This window comes from Ptychodera flava, chromosome 1 (genome assembly GCF_041260155.1).
Source record: "Ptychodera flava strain L36383 chromosome 1, AS_Pfla_20210202, whole genome shotgun sequence".
Taxonomy (NCBI): domain Eukaryota; kingdom Metazoa; phylum Hemichordata; class Enteropneusta; family Ptychoderidae; genus Ptychodera; species Ptychodera flava.
Genome location: NC_091928.1, coordinates 60,526,486 through 60,544,974, shown reverse-complemented (window position 1 = coordinate 60,544,974; position 18,489 = coordinate 60,526,486). Strand labels below are relative to the sequence as shown.

Sequence of the window (18,489 nt, the reverse complement as noted above, 5' to 3'; positions counted from 1 at the left end):
TGTCAGTTTGAATTGAATTTAGAATTTACTGAATTTAATAGCTTTCATTGCCGACTACCGGTATCTCTAACTCTCAACATCTCATGACATAAAATAATATTTTACTTACGGTTGAACTCATGTGCACTTCTTCGGGAAGGACATCATGGATTTTCATTGGTTGAATTCCACCACCATCTCCTGCAGGAAAAGTTATAGTGTAATATTAAAACACAGCATAATTAAAATTATATTCAGTTGCTACTGCAGTGTGGAAATCGACCAAATTGTCTTTTGTGATTGCATGACATACAGCAAAGGATATTTAAGACTCACTAATTATTCATCAGCAAATTAGGAGGCATATTTTTCCATTCCAGGTTGAATCGCTCATTGTGTTATTAATGAAATATTTCCCCTGTATTCTTAAATCATTTATTTATTGATTTAAATTTGTTACAGAAAAAAATTTGGTACATGTAGTTTAATGATAAATAATAAGCCGTTCAAAACATGAAAAAGCAAATAATGATACACCCAATACTGTAGCAATCATCATAATAACTAAACCATACACAATTATTTCAAATTACCAAGTATTCTGTTCAAATCATCAAAACTTACGATTGATAAAGAAGAGTTCAAGTTCCTTGAATCTCTCTGGGTTGTATGTTGCCTTCAACTTCAGTTTGATTCCAACTTCTGCAGCAATCTCTCTCATTTCATCTGTTATCAGTAGTGGTTCAAATGCTTTGGCCAGACTTCCACATCTACAAGTCTGCTTTACTCTGTAGAGATTGTAAAGAGTTAGTAACCTAAGTAAGATTCCCAAGGACTGTTCTGTCAAGCTTTTGGCATCCACCTCATCACCAAGTTTGTCCTTGCAGACTTTTTTTACTTCTCCACAGCCATCTTCATTAGTCACTACCTCTTCTACTTTACGTTTCAGTGTCTGTTTACAGTTTATCCATGCACCATTCAGTTTAGTCACCATTTCCTCCATCTTTTCCTTTGTCAGTTGTGCAGGAAGGGCTTTCAATTCTTCTACTAGTTGTTTTCGACATTGTTCATAGACATTTTTGTCCAATTCTATTTGGACATCAAGAGACTCTGTGCAAATGAGTGATGGAGATGATTTGGCATAAATTTCCAAAAATGGACAAAAGACTAAAAAGTCTGTCAAAAAATTCTCTTAGAAAATACTGGTATTTACATTGACATGAATTATACTATGCCTGTCACTTTGCTAGGAGGATTATGACTTGTTCCCCTAGGTCTTTCAGATAATGATAAAACTAGTGTATTTAAACTTCCTCAGCCTTACACAAGTTGTTGAAATCCAATTTGAAAGGATTACAGAAAAATTATGAGGAAATTACATGAAGAATACACCTGTTGTCATTATTTTCATGCAAAGTATTCATCATGATGTATAGGGCATCTAATTTGATGGTGTAATGTGATAATGGAAATGTTTTGTTGCAAATCTTTTGACCTTTATATCAAATTGATATTGTAATTTAGATTTGCTACAACCTATTATACTTATAGCCTAAGGGATATTTCAAAAGTTTAAGTATTAATTTGAAAACAATGGACAAAATTGCCCTTACTAATATTTCATTGTTTTCATTTTCTGTTATCCATTCACGTATTTGTAGTGTTTTACAAATGCAATGAAGGTGTTGCTGTTACAGTAAATGCTTGGTCTCATTGCCTCAAGGTGTAATACATGTTTTATAATCACTGGAAGATGAATTGTAAATACTTTTGTTTGAATTTAAATTGGAGTTGTCACATTTTAGAAAAATAGCACATTACAACTGTACCTTCAAGAGCTTTTCCTTATTCGCAAATTTCATTTTCAATCTCACTTCATAAAATATTTTTGCAAAGTCTTGTAAATAATAAAGTTACGATATGAAATGTCACAATTTACAAGAAGAAGAGATTAATGCTGACTATTCACTTTGATTTCTAAAGTTATGGTTATTTAATTGCTTTATAAAAAAATCACAGTCATTGAAGAAATTCCAACCAGATCAATCAATACCTTTCTCATCTTTCTCCTCCTCTTGATCTTCGCTGTCATCTCCACTTTGTTGCTGGACAGGTGTAGTTAAAAGGGTCGCAAACCTGGCATAACTTGTTGATATGACTTCACTGTTCACCAAGTCTGTTTTCAGCTGCTTTGCTTTCTTAAAGGCCCCAGCTGTGTTTTTGAGATATTTAACTATTGTATCTGACAGATTCTGCTCAGGACTTCTTACAATACAGTTGTCGGCATGATCTTCAAAGTATTTCATGATGAAGTGAGCAATATGGGAGTCCTCATAGACAGCTGTTGGTAAACCAGATACCATTGCTTCTAATCCATAAAAGCTGTAATCAATGTACCATGGTGCAGGCAGACAGAGGTGAGACTGTTGTAGAGATCTGAGGAGATATTTCGCTGAATGTCCTGGATGAAGTGTAGGGGTGATATAAGGACACTGCATTTTATCGGACAGAAACTTTTCAGAAGCCTTGTCTTCTTGTTGATGCACACCCTGTATCTTCCATTCAGGAGGGTTCATGTAACTTTTTTTCCTTAGGTTTGCTGCATTACCACGGCAGCCGCCATGACATCACATCTTTCTAGGGCTTCTTGTGTATCAATCTGACCACATGTCAGTATGTGGTGTTGTTTAGTTTCCCCTTTTTGAGGATCCTTCGAATTCCCCAAGTGACACCTGACAGATTTTGGGAGTATTTCTTCATGTGGAATCTCGGATAAGTATTTACCATTGACCTCAGCCCTGTATGCATTCTGAAAATACTGATGGATCTTAGGTCCAATGGAAAATATCAGATCTGCTTTACTTGCTATAGTCAGCATCTTTTCTTCAAAGTTTAGCAGTTTGCTCTTTACAATGTGCAGGCAGTTATGTTCTGGACAAACATGATTGATGAGAACTAACTTTGCACCAGGAAACAGTTTTGCTCTGATATCAGCTGCTGCAAGTCCTGTAGTTGGACCATAACCAATTATATACTGGATGTTTTCCAATTCTTTAAGGTCTGGGTAGTATATCAGGTGATGTGCCAACCTCTTCAGTGCAGGAAGTTCATCTTCGGGATCAGGTAATTCCTTTGTTTGTGCTGGAATCAAGGTAACACCACAGCTCTCAGCATCTTTCTTCTGGTCATCACTGATTTTGACATCAAGTATGGTAGAGTAGGCTTTCAGATCTTCTCCTGTCTGGGCCTTTCTTTCACAGAAATCTTCGATAAGAGTTCTGTGAAATCTTGTGAGACCTAGTTTATCTTTGTCCCATGAATTTCCAACAAATAATGCTGCAGGTTTAGAAGGCATTTGGTGAAGTTTGGCTTGAGGGAAGAGATTTTCATGTATGGCAGATGCAGCATTCTTTGTCTTTGCTGACTGTGCAACTACATATCCAATATCTTTCAGTTCTCCCAGTCGTGGATAGTAGTTGGCATGACTGAAAAGCCAGTGCATTGCAGGTGGATCTTCAGCTGGATTAGACCATTTAGGTCTTGTAGCAGGGATCAAAGTAACTTTGTGCCTTGCTGCATCTTCCTTTTGTTCTTCACTCACTTCAACATCAAGGACAGTGCAGTAAATTGCTGACAAGTCAGTTGGCTCCTTCTTCAGTGTGTTTTCACAGAAATCACTGATCAGCTGCCAGGTTGTTGAACTTTGTGAGTCTTTGTTCCGTGATGTTGATACGATCAATGCTGCCATAGTTGCCTTTGTTTTCTCACAGGTAATATTTCAATGTATTGTGTACATCAACAGATCTGTATTTCCTACTATTTTTTCACAGATTAAGTCTGTCATTGAAATAGAAAAGAAAAACTTTACTTGATTGTACAAAAGGAAACCTGTATCTAAAGAAAAACAAATTTTAAGTAATTATTTTCAAATTCTCTGAATTTTGAGGAATAATTCCGGTATGTAAATTGCTTTCAGTATCTCCATTTTGCTAAGTTGAGACTGGTTCAATACTTGCTAAACACACCTACAAAGTGATATTTGTGTTGTTAAGGGGGCACTGCACCCAAAACAGCGTATTTTGCTCAAAAATCACCTTTTTGTAAATATTCATTCAATTTTAATTAATTTGTTAACCCAAGATTAAAATATTGGTTGGGTTCACCTTTTAGCTAGTCAAGCAGTCATAAGTTACATGATAAAGAAGTGTTAATTTATGCAAATGTATGCAAATCACTCGATTTCCTGGCTTTTTTTTCCCTTCTCAATTTCAAAATTTCCAAAGAATTTAACTCCACTCGGGCTGGGTTACATTTTCTGAATTTTCACATTTGTTCTTTAAATACTATGTAACAAAACGACTATTTTCTTTGGCAACAAAGTTCTGACATTTCGAATAAGAGGCATTTTAATTTTGCTAATCATGATTTTAATCACTTCTTTTGAGTGTCAGTTTTTCAACCCATGCCACTTTAGAATGAGGATTGATAATGCAAAATAAAACAGTCATTTTTTACCTTCTCGTGTCTATTTATAGACAGAGAAGGTATTAGAGTTGAAAACAGTATGCTGGTGTCAACTACTTCCGTCTGTCAATACTTCCGTCTGTCAAGATCCGTTGACGTTATGCATTGTGATGGGTCATATCATAAACTGGTGGGGCTGTTCATGGTTCAGGTTGAGGTGTAGGAGAACGATTTTGAGCTGTGACAAAAATCAAAAGGGACTTAGTGGCATAGCCACAGTGTTACATGTAAGCCTTTCTCCAAGGTTCTTAGCTGACTACGATCTATTACAGACTACTGAGCTGACGTTAGGGGTACTCACTTTGTGTTTGCTCACCCTGTGTGCGCTAGTGTTTGGTACTGAGTTGCGTGGATATGCCCTCATGGCCTCACGTGATATGGGCCTGTTGCATAATCTGCAGATGATCATATGCCTCTGAGTCTGAAAACGGTCATTGTGTAAGCCTGTCGGCATTTTCCTTGCATTTTTTCTCATTTAATTTTGCAAAATATCGGCGAGTACCTCAATATTTCAAGATAACTCTTTCTTCCCAATCGTTTCCTGGAGTTTCAGAGTCATATGAACGAAAATGAGTGAAAGTTTTAGACAGGAAAATCGGACGTCGGCCATGTTCAATGTTTACAGTACAATCAGAAGTTTATGTGGAGGAAATAACTAACAAACACTATTCATGATGCCCGCCCTCTAGAGGCAGACCTTCCTATATGAAGTACCACATTTGATGCTTGTGGAAAGCTTGACCACACAAGGAGCATTTTAACTTTTAGAAAATGACAAATTGAATAAGAAGCTATTCTGAAAATGTCAAATACTGAGAAAAAATGCGCAAATATTCAAAATAAACAGGTTAACTGACTGGTCAGCTATAAAAAACAATGAAAATGTTTATGATCAAAAGTTTTTGAGATGCGCACATTTTAACAAATACAGAAATTATTAACATTATAAATATAAGACCAACTATTTTTTCAGGATGGGACAGGTTGGAAATGAGGGGTGAGAGACAAAGGCACTCCTATTGCTGCATGTGGATGCAGCCACACCATTTCATTTACAGCATACTTATTCACTGTGTTGTGTTCAAGTTCCATATTGTACTGACTGTCATACAAGGATAACATAAGCAAATCAAATCAAATTAGAAAAGGATCAATGCTGTTGTGTGGATTTTGCTGAACACGGCTGATTTTAATATTTCGCCCTACATATTTGGTATCCAGCAAAGGCATATTTTGATGTAAAGTCAAAATTAACACTACATTGCTGACAATATATGTTACCGTTTCTGCATGAACTTTTCTTTTTTAAATTATAGAAAGTACTTCGAACAGATTAACAATTATCGTGATGTCAACCCATGATTTTATATCATAAAGACTGTAATTCTGCCAATTTTTTTTGTTTTTCAGTCATTTTATAAATTTTGCACTGCACAAAATGATTGAACAAATTGCAATGTTTGAATTTGTAAACTCAAAGAATAAAAATCCTTTGGTCACAGATTAAATTATTTTTGAAAAGAAATTTACTCTTAAACACTTTTAGCATATATTCTTTACAAGGTCATGTATTTCAAGGAAAATATGCCTATTAAAAACAGTAATTTCTTCACTTTCAATTTTTTTTCAATACTATGACAATTATCAGCCATGAGGTTTTACAAACACAAGACCAGATAAGCGTTTTTCATCATTTTCACAGGACTCTTTGGAAAATCCATTAAAAACAGTTAAAAGTGACTTTAAATGATCACTTGGTATACATTTAATTTACAGATGCCAGGTTGTGTATTTCACATGCACTCAGGTCAGTAGGGAAGTGCGTCATTACTATTTTGGACTGTTAATTCTTATTTCTGAATTATTTAACCTTTTTTCCACACTGAACTATCTTTAGGCAGTTTATACTGTAGCTTAGAATTTTTTTTGATTGATGTATTTAATCATCTTTTGGGTTCTTTGGGTCCATATCTCACCTCATGCCCCTACATCATCAACTATTTACCAATAATTCCATGCCAACAACCAATTACCTGACCTGGCCACACATTAGAGAAGGTACAGCGTCATTGACGGTATTTTTTCTATATATACTCGTCATTTAAGTGAAATATTACCGGTACATTTACATTATAGACTATAGTCTATAGAAGCTATTTGGAGAGTATCCATCCGGTTTATAGGGGGCTCTGTAAATATGAGCCATACTGAAACAGTTCTCCTGCCATAAGAATACACTGTATTGCCAAAGGACCTCTGCTGTCACTTTATCAGGTATTATGCTATGTATGTCCTCTGTACCATCTATAGTAGCTTCAGGGACATTGGCCCTATGTTTCTCAGTGTTATCTCTCAATTGTTCATCAAACAGCAATTAAATATGGGCAGACGTCAATAGTGATGACCTTATTCAGATTTGTACAATCGATGGTGAAATGTGCATATGCAAATTTGGAGCTAGTTTTCTCATTTTAGGTCAAATTCATTGGTTCTTATGATAACATTTCTCGTACAGCTTTGGAAGTAATTATGAAACTTCTTTCGATTAGCACATATTTCTAAGCGTACCGACAAAAAATATCATTGCAATAATTTTCGTTTAGCTTGAAGTAATGATGAAATGTGAACAGAATATTTGCTTGACATCTCTTTCACAAACAGGGCAATAAAATTCACAATACTTGCTGTAAGTTGACCTTTTGGTAAACAATGCCATTTGGTGGAAATAAGTTCAACACAAGCTATATCCACACAATTACTTCCTGTAAAACAGTCTCACATTGGTATATTGTTTGAATCTCACTCACTGAGTCTGTCTGATTTGCAGATACATTGAAATTTGAAGCTGAAATTGGAGTAATCCACAGGGAAGCAGTTAGAACCAGACTGACATCCACAGATACTGTATGTTTGACCCTATATGATTTGGAAGTAGACCAATATAGGTTGGTACAGAGACCAAAGTCCACTTTACAGACATTAGGATTGTTGAAAGCCATAAGTATTATTTGTTGGATCGTTACATTTCAATGCATTGATTAATGTTTAACTTCTCTTGGCACAAGTTTTTGAGAGTTCAAACTGTAGATATATAGCAAACAGTTACGTCTCTGTTCACACTGCTTCAACAAGTCTAACCTAAAATTGGCAATGTACAAAAAGTGATCAGTGTAATATAATTCTTGTGCAAGTTGATGTCCAAGACATCCCATAATACTCCAGGTCTGATATTTACAACAGATGTCAACTCATGCTGACTGTAACTATAGTATAATTAATTGTAATCATGCCCTAAATGTCATATCAATTGTGATTGCCATTCTTATTCTGTATTTTTTAGCTACAAAATTGCATCATGATAAAAGTTGTCAAGTCAGACCACACTGAAGTTATATAGTAAGGTTTTATGAATCAAAAACGTAACTTTGTGTGGCAATTTTCGTGAAACATAATCTGAACTCTGTCAGTTCACAATATTACTGATTGAAAAATAAAGTTTTATTTAAAAGATTCCATTGATCCAGGCATTGGACAAAACTTATTTAGGTCAGTTATATCATCTGCAGGTATTTAAAGACACTGCACTCATCAAAAGTGTATGTTAAATACAAGTAAATAACATGAATTATAATTATCATGCGGAAATAAAAAAAATATGCGACAATAGTGCATAGCATAGTTCTGCATAAAACAGAACTGTAAACAAAATAACTGACGCTAACTTTCCATCCAGAACGGTACACATATGTCACTGTTATATTAAGCTGTCAAAACTGTGATTTGCTGCACTGAAAGCCAAACCACGGAACAGTTGCTATACAAAAATACTAAAGCAACAATTGCTGTGCATTTATCTCTGCGTCCATTCCTATGTTGTTTTAATGTTTTTTGCAAGTTCTTCTTAGTTGAAGAAGAAAAAAAAATTGAGGAAAAGAAAACGCTTCACCGCATCATTTTTGCAATTTGTCTAGGATGAGAAACAAACTTTTTATTTTGCTTGGCCTTACTGAAAATGTTGATTTACCATCCATTACAGCTTAGATATATGGTACATGTATGTTAAACTATAAAAGCAGCTATTGGAAAATTACTCTCAATGATGACAGGCTCCATTGTTCATAACAACGAATGGATGTTGATACAAGGTATATCTCTGTCTCATATTGGTTAGCATTTTTTATAGAACGTTTGAGTTCTACAAGGAGTTTGGCTGTGAATATCTGTTTTTGGACATTATCAATCTAACTGGTCAAACACAAAATTTAAACACCCTAGCTTAACCAACATTTGAAGGCCACAAAAAATTATTTCTGAAAAGAAAATTTGCCAATTTCTCAGCAGTAACAGGTAAAGTTTGCCAGCCAAACAAAAGTGACAGTTTAAACTTAACTGTATTCATAAAATTAGTTCAAAAAATTTTTCATGCAAATGTTATTGGTACATAAGGAGTTCTAAAGCAGTGCAGTGTAGATCTTGGCCAGACGTTGACAAATTTACCAGGTATTCACTATTCTGAAAACTAAAATTAACTATAATTGTCAAAGTCTCAAAATTGAGTATTAAACACCTTAAATTATGCACCTGCACATGCAGTTTCAACGCAATCAGGTGACAGGTTTATGAGAAGGAAATATTTGACTCAAAAGGCTGAACGAGAAAAAATCGCTTTAACTAGAATGTTCAAGGTTTTGCTGTAAACTTGATGAATCTACAGGTATAGTTCTATAAAAGAAATCTAAATTTTATCTAAACTTCAACAATCCCTTTTATATGTAACAGTCAATCATTTTTCCACTAGCTAGCTCACAAAAAAACTTCAATAGCCAATGTGTCAGAACTTCAACACTACAAGAGGTCAGAATACGGTACTTCAGTATCCAAAGTAACAAAATGACAAGTGCAGATTTAGTGAACTTTAGTCGTCCAGAAGAGTGTTGTGTCAAATTAACATAGCATGCTGGCACTGTTGCATAGATTGTTTTTACATACTGGATGCCTGGAAATCTTACATTGATGGAACCTTCACAATTTCTGACTTTGTTTTGAAGCCGTGATCGAGCCACACAAATCTGGTGTACTAGCGAGTACCATGGTTTGTTACTTGACAATAGGTCAAAGGTCATTGAAATTACTGTGCATATCAAAATGAAGGTTCCTGAATTTATGAAAGTTTACTTCAAAAATCACATTAATATCAATCATATTAGAAATCAAGATATTTTAATCAATGTTACACTAGAGTTAATATTTAATGTTGTTCATAACCATCAAGCAGAAATACCGGGTACAAGTACTAGTAGCTTCTGAGAGCAAGCAGAATTCTTTACTGTATGGTAGACATGTAGGTGGTACGTAAGATAAGATTTGTTGAAACACTTACCTTTTGATTGTGACACACCAAAATGAGCCCTCAAGTGATTCAAAGTTGTACACAGTCTGCAAGACTAGCTTCACATTTAGGAGAACTTACAGTGCAATTTTTTTGGGTCTTTATCCGGGGTCAAAAGTATGTCACATGATTGACCTTTGTACCCCATTCAAGTCACATGGTGCAAGCAGCCATTATCACAGTTCACTTAAGGACAATGAATATTCACAATGTAGGTTGTGACTGGATTGTTAATTAGGTTTACCAACAGATGTAAGTTGTAAGGTTTAATACATACACAACTATATCACTCTTTAAGTAATTCACAGAGAATTAATTGGAGCTTATAATGTTTTTTGAGTGTCAAAAAGGGGCTTTAAAGTGAAACTCTGAAGAGATCTAACATTTCTTTGACAAAGTTTAAACATTGCGACAATCTCTTTTTAATTGTGACCTGTGCAACAGACTGATTGCAATTCAATGAAGTTTTCTAATCAGCTCAAAGGGTGGATAAAGGCATTATAAATTTTTAGAAAAAAATTTGCTTCTTGAAAATGCTCTCTAGTTTGTTTTATTTTTGCAATTTGTATCTTACACTGGAACACTCTGAAGTATGTGAAGAAGAGAATTCTACAGCACTTATAACCTCTTCAGAATTTTGCCACAGACTAATAATGAAATCAAACAGAGGATATTCATCTTGTTTGTATCAAAACATACATAGCCATAACATATTTTCATGTTGTATTGTCTTTGTGTGCTTTTTATTGTGAGATTGATTTAGTTAAACATTGAAACAATGAGTATAGTCAGAATTTAGATGGTGTCAATCTATGAGACACTTTGACAGAATTAAGAAGTAATATTTTTTTTCATAGACATGTACACCATGTGGCACAGTGCCATATTTTTATGTAATATTTATACAGGCCTGGCCTAGTAATGAATAATTTTAGTCTTCAAACAGACAGACAAAAATTAAGACCTAACATTTCCACCATAATGTTCATTCATATCAAGGCCTTTGAGTTTGATCAAGTGTTAGAAACTTGTGTCCTTTGATGTGTTTAAGTGAACACAGATAGAAGACAAAGTGTGGTTTCTTTTTGCTTAAATGATCAGTTTATTTCCATTGACATAAATCTTGCATAACAAAAACAAAAGATATGCCACCTTAGGAGCATTCTGTGTGCCTGAGGCACATTATACTTACATAATATATGAATTTCAGGCACTTGTGATCAGATATGTCTACTTTGAAATAAATTACAAACATGTACCCTGTTACATGTTTTTTTTTTTTCCACATTTCAAGTATTAACCATTTCAGGGCACTGCATTACCAAGAAATGAAATACTTCACGACATTGATCCAATAACTCAGACAGCGGCACTTCGAGTTGGAAATTACAAAGTCATCATTGGTGATGTCTACCCTGTACAAGGGCAAATGGGATGGTTGGTTTAAACCTGAACAAGTCACAGATGGTAAGATTTACACTTTGAATGGAGAACACAAAACGTTAAAAGAAGTATAATAGCTGATTCAGGTTTATAGGTTTAACTGACCTTTAGCAAGTATTTTATGTATAAGGTATTCTCAGGAAGTTCAATGTTTAAGGTAAAATATGCTCAGGAAGAGATATTTGAACTGTAAGACTTTTATGATACTTTTTTTTCCAGCACCTTGTGGGAGCACATTAAAGAGAGTGTTTGATGGATTATCGATAATTTAATTTGCCTCAATAGGGTGAACACAGGGTCGGCGGCCAATTTGAACTTCAAATGTCAGTAAAAGATTTGTTGTTAATTCAATTTTGCACTGACACTTGATTTTTTATTTGCAATTTCAGAAAGGACAGATTTAAAAGCAGAAGTTTAAGTCTTTCAATTTAGATACCTTAAACACCCACTGATGCAAGAAAATAGTGTAGAATGTTATTAATTCAGTTTTAGAAAAGTTGAACTGTACTGATGTTTTGTTAATTTTCCAGATGAAAGGCTTGAACTGCTTGCTAGAGTTACCAGCAGTTGATTAAACACACTTTGAAAGGGAGGGAGGATTTTCAATGTTGAAATTCCAAATATTTACTGATTTTAAACTTTCAGGACAAGAGCAGTGGACACTTTGCGAAATATTGACAAAGTTAATAGAATCTGGATTTAATTTACTGATAAAATAATCCAGTACATAAGAGCACAATAACATTGTAGAAATTATTGGTGGACAAGGAAATGCATACAATCAATGATTGCTTTTAATTTCAAGAATTTTCTCAATACAATATTTTGTTTATAATTTGTAATTCCAGGAATTAGAGCTGGCCATTCTACTAATGATATGAGAGCAGCCATCGTAGATTGCGCTCACAAACCCAGCAATGCATCAACAAATTGTAAACCAGCAAAATCACCGTGTCTTTATAACATCAAGAATGATCCGTATGAATAATATAAAATTATTGATAATTATTCTGGTAAGTCACACACCAAACTTTGAGTATAACCTCACTGTAGATCATTTCAACTTTCTATCATTACTAAAGACTATTTCAACTTTCTCAAATGTCAGAGTCAAGAGATCCTTTGAGTAATGCCTTCATAAATACCGGTATTTTGATGATCATGTTATTTGTGATGTGAAACCTAAATGATGTTTACCAGAATGAAAGACAATGCTTTTACCGACATTGGTAAAAAAATGATCAGTGTCAAAAGGTCAGGACACATTAAAAATCTATACATTTTTCAATATTTTGTTCAATTATTGTCTTGAAAACAGAACTTTTCTTTCTTCTGCCACTTAAAGTGTACCAAAATGTTATAAACTTGACATCACATTGTATCGTTTACAAGATGAAACTTTTGTTTTGACAAATGAATTTCTAATCATACAGAGAATTGAATGTTCAGCATCAACACATGGGGCATAGCACACATACAAGCTGTGTTGACAATTTCAACACAGGTATTTCAATATGATTTCAAATTTGGAGTAGAACGATGAAACTGTGGTTTATAGATATAATGAACATACCTTTTGTCTTTATTAATTGATGGGGAATCAGTACAATTAACAGTCTGACTAAAATCAAGAAATTGATCCATGAGTGATTACCATCATCTCTGTATTAATAATGTATATGATAGTTTATGTGAAATTTATGAAAAAACATGGCTGAGAAACATTTATAATGATACAAGGAAGTGTGGAATGCAGAGGAATAAGCTCCGAACTTACAGACTATTTAAGACAAAATTTGAATTTGAAAGGTACTTGCTAGATATAAGATCTTTTACCTATAGGAGGTGGCTAACAAAACTAAGAATTTCAGATCACAACCTACAAATAGAACTGGGTAGAGGGTCAATTCCAAAAGTTCCTGCAAATGAAAGATTCTGCAAGTTTTGTAAGTCTTTAGTTGAGGATGAATTTCACTTTGTAATAGAATGTCCAAAATACAGAACTTATCGAGATAGTCTATTTTCATCCACTAGTTTGTATAATCCTGGCTTTCTTGATTTGAATGATAGAGAAAAGTTCATGTATATCTTTACTCACAAAGATAAACTACCTCTTGCCAAATTTATTTCTTGTACTTTAGTTCCTCCCCCAGCAGCAGCTTCATCCAGTGTTTGCTGAGTTTTGTAATTTTTGCCTTACCGCACTCCTTGAGTGTGTTGTTGAGCAATAAAGTAAAGTAAAGTGTATTCATCTTAATGTTCAGAAACAGAGTCCTTTGTTTTCATCTATTCTCTTTTTCCAGACATTTTGAAAACATTCCATAAAGACTTGATGAACACCAAGGTCCAGCTGTGTTGCTATGGTTTCCACCTGATGATCCCAGAACAGACCCAAAACTACATGGTTGAGCCTGGTCACCCTGTCACAGAGTCGGGACACTGGTCAATCTTACAACATTGTAACTAGAGCTATCACAGATGTCAGAGTCAGTGATGTACACCATTCATGCACTGTAAAACTGCGTGTGGGACGGCTGTACGGACAGCGGGTTAGCAAGTTGGCAATGTTTTTGGAGCAATTACAGTGATTTATACACAGATTTGAGCGGAGATATGGACTTGTAGTAATAAAGAAATCAGTCAGACGGTTTGGAGTTGAAATCTTTATTTGAAATACCACAGTCAAAATAACTAATTAAAAATAACTTGTAGTAATAAAGAAAGCAGTCAGACGGTTTGGAGTTGAACTCTTTATTTGAAATATCACAGTCAAAATTAATAAAATCAAATAAAGTAAAGCGTTGCACAAATAAACCTTCCCTCCCCACCCCAGGGGACTGATTTCTTTCCCCTGTACCATAGTCTGTCCATCACTTCAACATTTTTAGATTCATTCAAGGATTTATTCAAGAGCTTATCTTTGAAGATAACTACTTTTTTCTATAATCATATATCATTATATTTTTCCTTTATTTTTAACATAAAAATTTAATATTAGAGTATTTCTATCTTATTTCTTATTGTTGTTATTGCATAACTACAGCTCATTTACAATTTAAAATTTTGACAATGTTATAGTATTTTTTGTGCAATGAGGTAAATTGTTATAGAATTATCATGTGAATATATTATTGTTTGCATACATAGTCTTTAGAACACTACTGAGTCATGTTTGTGCTTGAACAGTCATATCTCCTGGAACCAAATACTCAACAAATACTCATCAATGTAGATGCAAACTTAAATCTGATAACATCTTGATGATGTGATAGACATTCTTGATCATAAAATTTTCACTGTCAAAATATTAATTATGCAGAGAATCAAAAAACTAGTTTTGTGGCTGAAGGTGCATGCTAATAAACTATCAATTAGTGAACTCATAGAGTCAAATCTTACAGACTGATCACCCTTACAGAGCGGTCACCCTTACAGAGCTGTCACTCTTTAGAGTGGTTACCTTGCACACAGCAGTGGTATTTACATGTGAAAGGTCCTCTACAGAACAGCCACCTCTGTTATGTTGTCATTGGTTACATGGAATTGCTCCAATGTGGATCAAAACCAGTGTATAAATGGTCAGCATATCTGACTTTGAATGACATCCACAAAAATGATTAGAATGGAAAGCAAGAAATAGGTCTATATGAAGTGATTTTATGACTGCAAAATGACTCTTTCCAAAATTATATCCATATAGTATTAGATTTATGGTTTTGAACTTTGTTACTGCTGTTATCTGTTCTTAAATTTATCAGTCAACACACCACCTACAGTCATGCCACACACCTTCTATAGAAAGTGGTCACATTTCTTGATCCCTTGCGTGACCACTATACACAGGTTTGACTGTATGTGATTTTGTGTGAATAACATTGCTTCAACTTTAGCCAATTTGGAAATATATTTGAAATTATAGCACATAAGTAATTCTGTATTGCAACTTATATGGAATAATGTCATGTATATTTTTACAGTGTTTTTATTTTAATGTTGGACCATGTGGAAATGTTCAGAATTTATTTTGTCAATACTGCCAGTATATGTAATGCCTCTATTATTGTGAACAGTTTGTAAAATCTAGACTCCAAGTCATGGTTTACAATGTCACTAGTCAAAAGGAAATAAATAAAAATTTTTGCTCACAGCCTCTTTAGCTAAATTTTCAAAAACAAATCCTTAGGAACAATGATTTTATCAGGTCTAACCAGGATGTACAAAAGTATTTCTATTATTTGTCAGTTTGGTTTCTCTTTCCTCTAATTAATATTATAAATGAAGCATTAATTTCTGAAAAAGGGTCAACCTCAGTACCAAAATGCAACATTAAAAGTGACAAATACTTTTGTACTTTGTTAAAGGAATTTATGGTAATTTTGATATGAAAATGTACAATTCACTTTATGAAAAAATACTTCTCCAAAAAGTAAGTTGGAATAACAATATATAAGTCCTACAAACTCTGTATTGTATACAATGTTATTGTTGACAAATGAATTCCAGTCTGGAATAAAATTCAGTTACCCTCACTGATATTGGGCATTGCAGTACCCTGTTGAATACTGGGCATTTTGATATGATTTTTGGAGTAGAACAAAAAACTCTGCTTTACAGACATGACAAAAATATTGGAAAAAATCAAAATTACAGCTAATGGAGCTTTAAAGGTTTCAGTTCCAGAGAAAATACTTGAGTCTTGTCAGTCTTTTGTATGTATTGTTTGGGATTTTATTTTATCTGATTGTGTACAAAATAAATATCAGGCCACAAAGTTTATAATTTGTCAGGTTCGTCATCATTCTAGACTCTACAATTTCCGTTGCATGATTCATTAGTGTTGCCGTAACTGGTTGCATTCTCAATATTATATGACTGCTCTTATAGTTTTTGTTTGGCAAAGTTGCAAAGCACTCGCTCAAAATTTTGTTGACACTCTTTGTTAAAGGTCAACAAACAAAACAACAAAGGCTGTTAACAGTTCATTTTCTGACATTGTTTTGGGGCTCGGGTTTCTCCATCAAAAGTTGGCAATGGGAACATTTTTTCATTGCTTGATTCAGGTCTCATCCAAAAGTGTTTGAGAAAACAGCCTGAATACATTTTTGCTTGTAAGTTGTCACTGACATTGTCTTAGTGTAACATCAACATCAATGACATAAAAACTCTTTCCACTGTTCAGATCATCTTCAATCATAACAAAACAAGACAAGACAATTTGCCAAATTTATCACTTTATTGGAAAATAAACAGGTTACATAAGTCACCATCAATTCTGGTCAAAGAGGATGTTTTTTCTATTTCTCTGTACAACCCTGATGATATATAAATGTCCATAGCTGTACATGTACTGACGTATTGATTCAAATGTAATGCTGGACATAAGGATTACAGTTACCAAACATAACAATTTTTACACTTTATAAAAGCTGATACAATTTTATACCAGATCATGAGTGTTCAATCAATATGTGCCTGAATGAGAAAATGTGGACGCTTAAAAATAGAATGCTGATGATCAGAATTTTCAAAGCATATTGATAATTAATGACAAAGTTCTGGATGATAGCGTTGTTAAATCATTATTAGAATTTCCCATTTATGTGTTTTCATATTCTGTACCACTCCATTTTTCATTTGTGCTAAAAAATATCGTATCTTAGTGTCATGGCTTAAAACTGAATCAGAAACTCGAGCTATACATACGATTTAATGTATCAACGAAAGCATTTTAAATTCAACATTGAGGGCGCTATACACCAAAGCCCGGCCGCTTCTCCAGTGTAAATATACCATCACATTTATATTTCGCTCCCTTGACAGGGATTCGTGATTTGATAAGTGAAACCATTGTCGCTGTTTCTGCCACAAAACAGTGAGGAAAATCTTTATTGGACTTCTGTACAACTATTCACAAGTTAGATAAAAAACCTGTTCGAACTAAATAAATGTTAGGGCACCGGAATATCTGCAAGCTGTCGGTCAACAAGAAATACGGAAGAAAAGTTGCACGATAGATTTCTATGCTAATTTAATTAATCATCTTTTTATCATCAGTACAAAGCAAACTTAAAGAAAATTTACTATCATTAACTCCCCAGCTACGGGGCGTTTCGCATCCCTGCAATCACAGTGGAAGGACCGTGTTTCAGAGAGCGAGCTGGTAGCATGCTTTGTTTGCACTCTCAAGACGTAGATGTGGGTCCATTGCTGTGAAGTTTTCAGACGGGATTCCTGCCTTAACGGGCTGAGTTTGACTTTTACGGCTCTTATCACAAAACCAGCCCGTAAAAGGCAGGAATCCCGTCTGAAAACACCACAGCTATGGACCCACAGGTATCTCCGAGATGTGCCTAATAGGACGCGGAAAGTTACTCAGGCATACAATGAAGATACCGACGTGCTTACAAAGACGTGAGCTTTGGATAAAAATGAAAATACGAATGATCTTGGTTTATTTGTCTCGAATGAAAATCGTATACCTTCGATACTGACCTCCGTTATCAAATGTTAGGCCTATTTTCATGAACTTTCACCTGGAAAATTAAATTATGAGCACTCTGAACAACCCTACCCGGCGACACTGAACATTTTGTCACGGTTTCAGAAATACCAAGTGCATTTACCAAATTTTACTTTCCTTCTTTTAACACACAACTATTAAACCTGTCATTGTCATGCCACAGAAACTAATTTTCCTGTTTTTTTCTCTTGAAATTCAAATAATTAAATCGAAGTTCAAGATGTAATTCAAGCATGTTATTGACCTTTTCTCAACATACAGCCACCCAGCAGGTCAATATTGAGTATAAAGCCTCCAGAAGCAGGTAGACTTTAAGGTTGTATGCGCCTCAATGAAAAACTTGACCTTTAGCTCGATTTCCTCAAGCAGTATTTTAACCATACTCTGTCCACATCAAAGTCAAAATTTTTGTACAACAGATATTACAAGTGACCCATAATTTACTGATATTTTCAATTCAAACTGCTGCTCCAGAGGCAGGTAAATTTTAATGTTGTGTGCGCCTCAATCAAAGACTTGTACTTTTGATCTACTTTTCCTCAAGCAAATATTTCACCCACACTCTTTCAAAAGTAAGAATAAAATTGGAGTTTAATTCGTAAATGTTCATTGGTACTAGAGAAAACAAAGTATG

The 18,489-nt window shown here is 34.3% G+C and overlaps 1 long non-coding RNA gene across 1 annotated transcript; it reads left to right on the top strand.

The window, feature by feature from the left end:
- Positions 1 to 9,950: 9,950 nt before the first annotated feature.
- LOC139142288 (uncharacterized) lies at positions 9,951 to 14,329 on the top strand. Its single transcript, XR_011554348.1, has 3 exons — positions 9,951 to 11,359; positions 12,184 to 12,348; positions 13,639 to 14,329. It is a non-coding gene; the product is annotated as an uncharacterized lncRNA (long non-coding RNA).
- The last annotated feature ends 4,160 nt before the right edge of the window (positions 14,330 to 18,489 follow it).